At 41.5% G+C, this 10582-nt stretch overlaps 1 pseudogene; it reads right to left on the reverse strand.

Moving 5' to 3' along the window:
• Positions 1 to 2851: 2851 nt before the first annotated feature.
• LOC109891817 (DNA repair protein RAD51 homolog 3-like) lies at positions 2852 to 7067 on the reverse strand (annotated as a pseudogene).
• Positions 7068 to 10582: the final 3515 nt, after the last annotated feature.

The following is a 10582-nucleotide window of genomic DNA, read 5'->3' on the forward strand; positions in this document are numbered from 1 at the left end:
GCTGGCTTTGAGTGTGTGTGTGTGGGTCTTGGAAGCAGCTGCTGTCAATATTTCTAAAGAACAATCACGCTCTAATTAATTGCCAAAAAGCTCTTGGACAAATTTTGGCTTGACACAAAACACGAACGAGACAATTCCGTGTGTGTGTGTGTGTGTGCGCGCGCCACAAGAACAGCATACCATGCAACAGAGTTCTGTATTTCACCTTACTTCCAATGTCATCATGTATGCAGTATTTGACATATAACTGTGAGCTGAACATAATTCATCCTGAGGATTTGTCCACGTGAAATGCGGTCCAAATCAAATCAAAGTTTATTGGTCGCGTACACAGATTTGAAGATGTTATCGCAGGTGCAGCAAAATGCTTAAGTATCTAGCTCCAACAATGCAGCAATATCTAGCAATACAATAACAATACACACATAATCCAAAAGTGGAAAAAAATAAGAAATTAAGACATTTAAAAAATAATAATATTTAACCTTTATTTAACTAGGCAAATCAGTTAAGAACAAATTCTTATTTACAATGACGGCCTACCCGGACGACATTGGGCCAATTGTGTGCCGCCCTGTGGGGCTCCCAATCACGGCTGGTTGTGATACAGCCTGGATATCAGAACAAGCAATGTCAATGTGAGCAAAGGTGTTCGTATTTCACCTGCCTTCCCACTGCTACAGAGGCCAGCTCTAAAGTGTATAATTTCATTACAGAGCTGCATTACCAGGCCTCTCTCAAAACCACTTGACTGGTGCTGGATGTAATATCTGTGGCGGAGCAGGAGAGATGCACTCAGGCATCTCATTATAATTAGGTTGTTGAGGAACCGCCCAAAACTGACAGTCCAAATCACTTGATGGTGTGGGTGCACAGAGCAAGGATTATGTTTGGGTGTCCGAGTTTATCTAGTCTGCCAATCCATTGTGAAAAGGAGGTCTATCAGAAGTCCATTAAAGGCTCAGTGCATTTCTATCAGACCTCAGGATAAGACCCAGATGCAGACAGGTCGAAGTAACAAAAGACCCAGATGCAGACAGGTCGTTATTACAAAAAACGGGGCAGGTAAACAACAGGTCAAGGGCAGGCAGAGGGCAGTAATCCAGAGCAGAGTCCGAAAGGTACAGAACGGCAGGCAGGCTCAGGGTCAGGGCAGGCAGGCTCAGGGTCAGGACAGGCAGAATGGTCAAAACCGGAAAAACTAGAAAAGAGGGACTAGAGAGCAAACAGAAGTATGGGGCATATACAGGACGAACTGGCAACAGACAAACAAAGAACACAGGTATAAATACACAGGGAATAATGGGGCAGATGGGCAACACCTGGAGGGGGGTGGAGACAAGCACAAAGACACGTGAAATCAGGGCGTGACAATTGAAGTTGGAATAATACTACAAAATTGTGAAAATTATAATAATTCCCTTTAAGTGTTTGAAAAGATTGCCTGAAATGTCAGCTTGTTTTGGTATGACATCACCAGGCAGTAAATTAGTTAATAGTTAGGTCGTTTTCAATAAAACATCACAATAAGGTGCAGAGCATTCAATTTGCCTGCTGGGGGGGGGGGGGGGGGGGGGGGCGTGGCTGGGCAAATTGTGTGTAGTAGAGGTCGACCGATTAATCGGAATGGTCGATTAATTAGGGCCGATTTCAAGTTTTCATAGCAATCAGAAATCTGTATTTTTGGGTGCCGATTTGTATGTATATATATATATATATATTTTTTTTTTACCCCTTTTTCTCCCCAATTTCGTGGTATCCAATTGTTTTAGTAGCTACTATCGTGTCTCATCACTACAACTCCCGTAAGGGGGCTCGGGAGAGACGAAGGTTGAAAGTCATGCGTCCTTCGATACACAACCCAACCAAGCCGCACTGCTTCTTAATTAACACAGCGCAGCAACCTTGGTTGATGATATTACTATATATTATCTAGCATGTCCTGCGTTGCATATAATCTGACTGAGCATACAAGCATACAAATATCTAAGTATCTGACTGAACGGTGGTAGGCAGAAGCAGGAGTGTAAACATTCATTCAAACAGCACTTTTGTGCGTTTTGCCAGCAGCTCTTCGTTGTGCGTCAAGCATTGCGCTGTTTATGACTTCAAGCCTATCAACTCCCGAGATGAGGCTGGTGTAACCGAAGTTAAATGGCAAGCTAGTTAGCGCAATAGCGTTACAAACATCACTCGCTCTGAGCCTTCCAGTAGTTGTTCCCATGGGTAACGCTGCTTCCATGGTGGCTGTTGTCGTTGTGTTGCTGGGTCGAGCCCAGGGAGGAGCGAGGAGAGTGCCGGAAGCTATACTGTTACACTGGCAATACTAAAGTGCCTATAAGAACATCCAATAGTCAAAGGTTAATGAAATACAAATGGTATAAAGGGAAATAGTCCTATAATTCCTACAATAACTACAACCTAAAACTTCTTACCTGGGAATATTGAAGACTCATGTTAAAAGGAACCCCCAGCTTTCATATGTTCTCATGTTCTGAGCAAGGAACTGAAACGTTAGCTTTCTTACATAGCACATATTGCACTTTTTCTTTCTTCTCCGACACTTTGCTTTTGCATTATTTAAACCAAATTGAACATGTTTCATTATTTACTTGAACTCTGTTGCATGTTGATTTTATTGATTTATTATATTAAGTTCAAATTCATTCAGTATTGTTTTAATTGTCATTACATTTTTTATTATAAATCGGCCGATTAATCTGTATCGGTTTTTTTTGGGTCCTCCAATAATCGCTATCGGTATCAGCGTTGAAAAATCATAATTGGTCGACCTCTAGTCTGTATTGATGCCTCTAGCACTGAGATGCATTGCCTTTGACCGCTGCACCACTCAGGAGCCGTCCTTTTCATCTAAGGCAGGAATAAGCTTCGATTGGCTGATTCAAACCTTTGAAGTCTGATTGGCATGAATAACCTAAACACGAAGGAAATTAAAGTTCATCAAAAGGAAACTGGCTTCCGCAGAAACATGACAGAGGCAAAAACAAGACAACAGGAAAAATGTATTGTGTTAATCATTTCACCCTGATAGAAAAAGTAAAGGTAAAAAGTCCTCTTCAGTCTCATTGATGCAGTGGTATGTTCTGAAAAAAGAAGAGTTTGTCAATGAATAAAACACATCCCTCCTTAACAACACATTATTAGTGGCACCTTCTTTTTTCCACTTCAATTGCTGTCCTTTACAGCTGTGAGGCTGGAGGACCCAAAATTATTGTGTAGTGTTTATAATTTCCTGCCTATGTGTTGATGCTCCATCCATCAGCAATACAGCCGGCATGTGGTATTGTCATTTCAGACTGAGAGACGACATTGGAGATGGCATTTAGACTAGGTTATTATGTGGACTTGGGCACTGAGTAACACAATAATAGGTTTTGTGGACTTAGGTATTGGTAGACATACAGTAGGAATGTACTCAGCAAACATAGAGACAGGTCCTGTGGGCTTGCATCAGGATGAGTCATACTCTCCCTCTCTACAGCAGAGCAGAAAAGAACTCCAGCTCTCCACAATCAGAGGATCATTACTGGTATGACTGTACGGCAGGGGCCTTCAACCTTTTCTTGTCCAGGGACCCCCTCCCAGGGAAACCGGTGACTCAGGCACCCCCATCCTACCTTAGCCCACCAAAAAAATCACATTCCTTGTCTTATCATCAGGTGAGTGATAAATGGCAAGAAGAAGTAATGACCTTTTTTTTTTATGAAAAGATTTGGTAGACAGTATTTCATTTTTTTTGACCACCCCACATTATAATTGGAAAAGGAAAACTAAACTAACATCGCTGACCACTAGCAGTACCTCCATGGACCCCTAGGGTCCCCCCGCTCACATTGGAACAGGTTGTCCTGTCCACTGGCTTTGTTGTTTTTCCTGTGTGTCCTCCAAGGGGTCCCTGAGTGCCGCCAACCAACAAATTACTATAACAAAGTGAATTTGCTCCAGGGCTCATAAGATAACTCTTTTGCTGATTAAAAACTGTGCAGCGCCATCCTGGCATGGAGCGGCCATTCCATTTAGATCCCGATCTACCTGGCTGCTTAAATCAGCATTGCACTAATAAGAGCCTTTTTATCTCTTGGAATGAGAGTGCTTAGTCTAGATGCGTGGTTGGATTGGGACCGGAGATGGGAGGTAGTAAATACTGAGTAGGGACAGAGAGACACAAAGCAAGTCTGCTGAGCATAGTTTTGGTTGGGCTTGGAAGGATGGCTCAGTTATGGCTATTTACTATACATTATAGTAGTTTGCAATAGGGAGTAGGTAGATAGGCTCTATAAATTATGGGAGGATGTGGTTGTAACTGGACTCTTCTTGGTTGTTATGACTCCTTTAAATGTGTTTTTACCAGGCCTAGAAAATAGTTATCACCAGCTAAAAGGAAGACAGGTTAAGAATACAAACGATGGAGAAGAAATTAGTGAAAGTCTGGTGAGGCAGCAAGGTGGACAATGTCAGGTCATACTGCGACATTGCGATTGGTGGCCATCTGGATGAGTTGCTGGGCGAGGCTGTTCCGGAGGCAGGTCCTCTGGGAGAGGTCATCAAAGCAATGGTGAAACAGGAAGGCAATGCTGTCAATCACCACCAGCTGGACCTGGATTTGACCAATACAGGGGCCCACGTTAATATACAAAAGCAAAGTATTTTATTGATGCTGTCTTTGCTGTTCCAGTTTTTCTACTATTCTATTTTGCTCCAGTCAATCCAGAAATTTAGCCATAATGTTCTATGAGCATTTCAGTTAAGGAATTCCATTTCGACTCGTTCCTTGAAATTGACTGGAATTGAAATGGAACGGAGCCCAACCCAAAATGGAGGTTGTAGAAATAACCCCTTTGGATTGGTTGGATATTTTGGGATCAGTGACAGTATTGGTAGGGATTAGTACCTCAGGGTGCTGAGCCAGGAAGTCAGCCAGGAGATACATCTCCGCCAACAGCTCCACGTAGTCATGGTAACGGACGAGGACGAGGGTGGAAAAGATTGTTTCCACAGTCAGCTCCTTCAAGGCCTCCTGCTGCTCTGGAGAAGGAAAAAATTATTACAAATAAATCAGAGACAGTGAAGTAAAACATTTCTCCAATTAAGCTTGAATCTAAGACGGAACCCTTCTCTAAATCGTCTCTATTGTTGTACATTTTGTCATGGCTCACACATAGTGTATCGATTAAAAGGTGTGACGAAACGAGCAAGCAGTGATTGAATGCATGCAACAGTACTGTTGATCCCCTTATGTCAGCATTTACCAAATAACAGAACAATACTACAGTTTTTCATCAGTAGACCATTCTCTTCATAGCCTAGTATGTATGACAATGTAGTGACAACTACCGATGTGACGAATATGTGTAACATTTGAAAGTCTTTCTTACAACTGCATTGTTGGTTAAGGGCTTGTAAGTAAGCATTTCACTGTAAGGTGAATTCGGCGCATGTGACAAATCAAATTAGATTTGATTTGACTCATAAGCACTAAATAGATGCTTAAGAAATCAGTTATAAGTCATCCTACATGATGGATGATATAAACGTTCAGTCTCATTGTTTTTGTTCTGTCCTGTACTACTTAGTTACGTGCATCCTCTGCTAGCAGCCCATAGTGGTCCACAGCTGCCTGGGCTAGGTCCACAGCCCTCTGGACCAAGAAGCTGCCCTCTGTGTCTATGTACAGAGCCTTGTCTCCCAGCCCCCCAAAACACATAGGGATCTGCACATCTACTGCCAACTGGATACTTAGGGACACAGAAGGAGGGGTTTAGGTGTGAATGTAGGGTGCAGTTATTTTACTATGTTATTATTACATTATACAGAACAGGTGAGAAACTCTTCCACACAGAGGTACCAGAGCTTACCAGAGCTGGGTATTTCCCACTCCAGGTGCCTCGCAGGCCTCAGTGCTCTTCGCCACCGGCAGGCCCCCTCCAAGGGCTGTGTCCAGCGCTGAGCAGAAGGTGAAGATGGTGCCCAGCTCCTGCTCTTTCTCCAGAAGCTCCTGTGCCGTTAGCCTGCCTGCTGCTGCTCTCTCCTGGCCAGACTCACACCTCACAGGCTGCAGCACCTCTACTGCCTCCTTCTGGGAGCCTCTACAAATACAAACACAGGGATGGAGCTGAAGAGGACAAGATAGACAATCTTGAAGGGGAGAGATACAAATGTTAATGCACTGTAAGACACATTGGGGGAAAAAGTTGGCACCACACATTGACAAAAACAATATATTTGGGATATTTAGGTGTAATTCGTTTCACCCAGTTCATGTCCTGTAACTGTATTATAATCTACTACTGTAATAATGATACATCAACAACTACAACAACTGTGACTGGTTGGCTAACATTGCTTAGTTGGAGGTTGCAAGTCAAACACGTCTGCAGCGGAATGAAACCCAGATTTGAGCAGTTTCACTTTGACAGGCGGTGCGGCGTAGCTTAACACAGCCCTCTGTAACCTTCTCTTTCTTACCCATTTCAGCGACCTGAATGAGATGGATACGGGCAGACAAATTAAAAAGCTAGCATGCCACTTGCCAGTAATGATAATTTGCTTGATACATTGAACCAGTTTCTAACACTGTTAGAGGAATTTAACTCCTATATGTTCATTAACCAATTCAATTAAAACACTCTGTCCGTTTCTAAGAATTTGTAAGATACTTATTTGCATAAAATGGACAGAGACCAGTCTCAAAATTAATCAGTAGCGTTTATTTCCCGAGAGCTCTGGTCATAATATCATGTACATTGATTTATATACCTCACATTTCGTCATAAATGTCTCTCCTCCTCTCAGATAAAATGGCAATATAGTTCCCACATTGTTTAACAGGTGGCAGACAATCTACTACAAGCCCAAGGTCTCTCCCTTCCCTGGGTAGGGACAGAATGTCCTGTAAGGAACACAGTATTCCAGCCGGTCTGACTATGTCTCCATTCGTTTCTAACAAGGAACAGAAAGTCCTTGTTATAATTCTTGACTAAAACTACACACATTATATTCAGTATAATTCAGTATATATTCAGATTCATACATTCATACAGTAACATAGTAGTATTCTGTTTAGTTATAGTTCTAAGTTAAATGTATACATAATTTAGTCATTATTCATAAAAAAATCCCATAACAAACACCTCAGTGAAAATGCCTAGCTCAGAAAATATAACTTTTATAAAACTCCAGTTTTTCGCTTAGCTACCTCCTCAGTAAGACACGTTTTACTTCTACAGAAGCTGGAGTTAACTAGACACCTGCTAGCTAGCTATGAGAAAAGCAACTTGCAAGTAAGTAGCTAGCCGTTTTCAACGATCCCTCCTAAATTGTGTTCACGAGCTCCACCGACCTACGTTACATTATGTCGCCCCCGTGTGGTCAATGAATGTAAACCCAGGCAAGGAGAAGTAAATGAACAGTATCAATCAATCACTCAAATATCAATCAATCAAATGTATTTTTAAAGTCATTTTTACATCAGCATATACAGTTGAAGTCAGACGTTTACATACACCTTAGCCAAATACATCACAATCTTGACCTTTAATCCTAGTAAAAAAAATTAGGTCAGTTAGGATCACAACTTTATTTTAAGAATGTGAAAGTTCAGAATAATAGTAGAGAGATCGATTTATTTCAGCTTGTATTTCTTTCATCACATTCCCAGTGAGTCAGAAGTTTACATACACTCAATTAGTACAGTGCCTTGCGAAAGTATTCGGCCCCCTTGAACTTTGCGACCTTTTGCCACATTTCAGGCTTCAAACATAAAGATATAAAACTGTATTTTTTTGTGAAGAATCAACAACAAGTGGGACACAATCATGAAGTGGAACGAAATTTATTGGATATTTCAAACTTTTTTAACATATCAAAAACTGAAAAATTGGGCGTGCAAAATTATTCAGCCCCTTTACTTTCAGTGCAGCAAAAAAATACAGTTTTATATCTTTATGTTTGAAGCCTGAAATGTGGCAAAAGGTCGCAAAGTTCAAGGGGGCCGAATACTTTCGCAAGGCACTGTATTTGGTAGCACTGTCTTTAAATTGTTTAACTTGGGTCAAACATTATTGGTAGTCTTCCACGAGCTTCCTACAATAAGTTGGGTGAATTGTGGCCCATTCCTCCTGACAGAGCTGGTGTAACTGAGTCAGGTTTGTAGGCCTCTCTGCTCACACACGCTTTTTCAGTTCTGCCCACAAATCTTCTATAGGATTGAGGTCAGGGCTTCATGTTGGCCACTCCAATACCTCGACATTGTTGTCCTTAAGCCATTTTGTCACAACTTTGGAAGTATGCTTGTGGTCATTGTCCATTTGGAAGACCCATTTGCGACCAAGCTTTAACTTCCTGATGACTTGAGATGTTGCTTGAATATATCCACATAATTTTCCTGCCTCATGATGCATCTATTTTGTGAAGTGCACCAGTCCCTCCTGCAGCAAAGCACCCCCAAAACATGATGCTGCCACCCCTGTGCTTCACGGTTGGGATGGTGTTCATTGGCTTGCAAGCCTCCCCCTTTTTCCTCCAAACATAACGATTGTCATTATGGCCAACCAGTTCTATTTTTGTTTCATCAGACCAGAAGACGTTTCTGCAAAAAGTACAATCTTTGTCCACATGTGCAGTTAAAAACCGTAATCTGTCTTTTTTTATGGGGGTTTTGGAGCAGAGCGCTCTTCCTTGCTGAGCGCTCTTTCAGGTTATATCGATATAGGAATTGTTTTACTGTGGATATTGATACTTTTGTACCTGTTTCCTCCAGCATCTTCACAAGGTCCTTTGCTGTTGTTCTGGGATTGATTTGCACTTTCGTACCAAAGTACGTTCATCTCTAGGAGACAGAACGAGTCTTCTTCCTGAGCGGTATGACGGCTGCGTGGTCCCATGGTGTTTATACTTGCGTACTGTTGTTTGTACAGATGAACGTGGCACCTTCATGCATTTGGAAATTGCTCCCAAGGATGAACCAGACTTGTGGAGGTCTAAAAAAAAGATCCTAAGGCCTAGGATGATTTATTTTTGATTTTCCATGATGTCAAGCAAAGAGGCACTGAGTTTGAAGGTGGGCCTTGAAATATATCCACAGATATATCTCCAATTAACTCAAATGATGTCAATTAGCCTATCAGAAGCTTCTCAAGCCATGACATAATTTTCTGGAATTTTCCAAGCTGTTTAAAGGCGCAGTCAACTTAGTGTATGTAAACATCTGACCCACTTGAATTGTAAATACAGTGAATTATAAGTGAAATAATCTGTCTGTAAACAATTGTTGGAAAAATTACTTGTGTCATGCACAAAGTAGATGGCCTAACCAACATGCCAAAACTATAGTTTGTTAACAAGAAATTTGTGGAGTTGTTGAAAAACAAGTTTTAATGACTCCAACCTAAGTGTATGTAAACTTCCAACTTCAACTGTATGTCACAAAGTGCTTATACAGAAATCCAGCCTAAAGCCCCAAAGAGCAAGCAAGCAATTTGCAGATGTAGAAGCCCAGTGGCTAAGAAAAACTCCCTAGAAAGGCAGGAATTTAGGAAGAAACCTAAAGAAGAACCAGGCTTTGAGGGCTCGCCAGTCCTTTTCTGGCTGTGCCCGGTGGAGATTATAAGAGTACATGGCCTTTAACGCCAGATCGTTCTTCAAGGTGTTCAAAAGGTTCATAGATGACCTGCAGGGTCAAATAATAATCACAGAGGTTAAATAGGGTGCAACAGGTCAGCACCTCAGGAGTAAATGTCAGTTGGGTTTTCATAGCTGAGCATCAGAGATCGAGTCGAAAATCTCTGTTTATTATTTTTGAGAATTAAATTGAACAATATATGAACACAATTTCTTCTTCTGATGTAATAATGTGTTTGTATCACGTCCTGGTCAAAGTATTTTGTGTTTATCTTCATGTATTTGGTCAGGCCAGGGTGTGGCATGGGTTTTTGTATGTGGTGTGTATGTATTGGGATTGTAGCTAGTGGGGTGTTCTAGTTAAGTCTATGGCTGTCTGAAGTGGTTCTCAATCAGAGGCAGGTGTTTATCGTTGTCTCTGATTGGGAACCATATTTAGGTAGCCTATTTTGTGTTGGGTTTTGTGGGTGATTGTCCTTAGTGTCCTGGTTCCTGTCTATGTGTTAGTTTTCACTAGTATAGGCTGTTTCGGTTTTTGTAGTGTTTAATATTGATTTGTGTTTTTTCGTTTTGTTCATTAAACATGGATCGCAATCTACACGCTGCATTTTGGTCCGACTCTCCTTCACACCTAGAAAACCGTTACAGTTTGTAGGTGGCAGGGAAGTCAGGCGCAAGAGAATCCAACTTGGTATAAATGGAGTCGTTTAATAGACTTAACAAAACTCCAAAACCAAAATGACAAAATAAATCAAAGTGGGTACAAGAACTCATCGCGCACCAATACATAACACACGAACATACAAACAAACAATCTCCGACAAGGACATGATGGGAAACAGAGGGTTAAATACACAACATGTAATTGATGGGATTGGAACCAGGTGTGAAGGAAGACAAAACCAATGGAAAATTAAAAATGGATCCGTGATGGCTAGAAGAT

Source organism: Oncorhynchus kisutch, linkage group LG6 (assembly GCF_002021735.2).
Source record: "Oncorhynchus kisutch isolate 150728-3 linkage group LG6, Okis_V2, whole genome shotgun sequence".
NCBI lineage: Eukaryota > Metazoa > Chordata > Actinopteri > Salmoniformes > Salmonidae > Oncorhynchus > Oncorhynchus kisutch.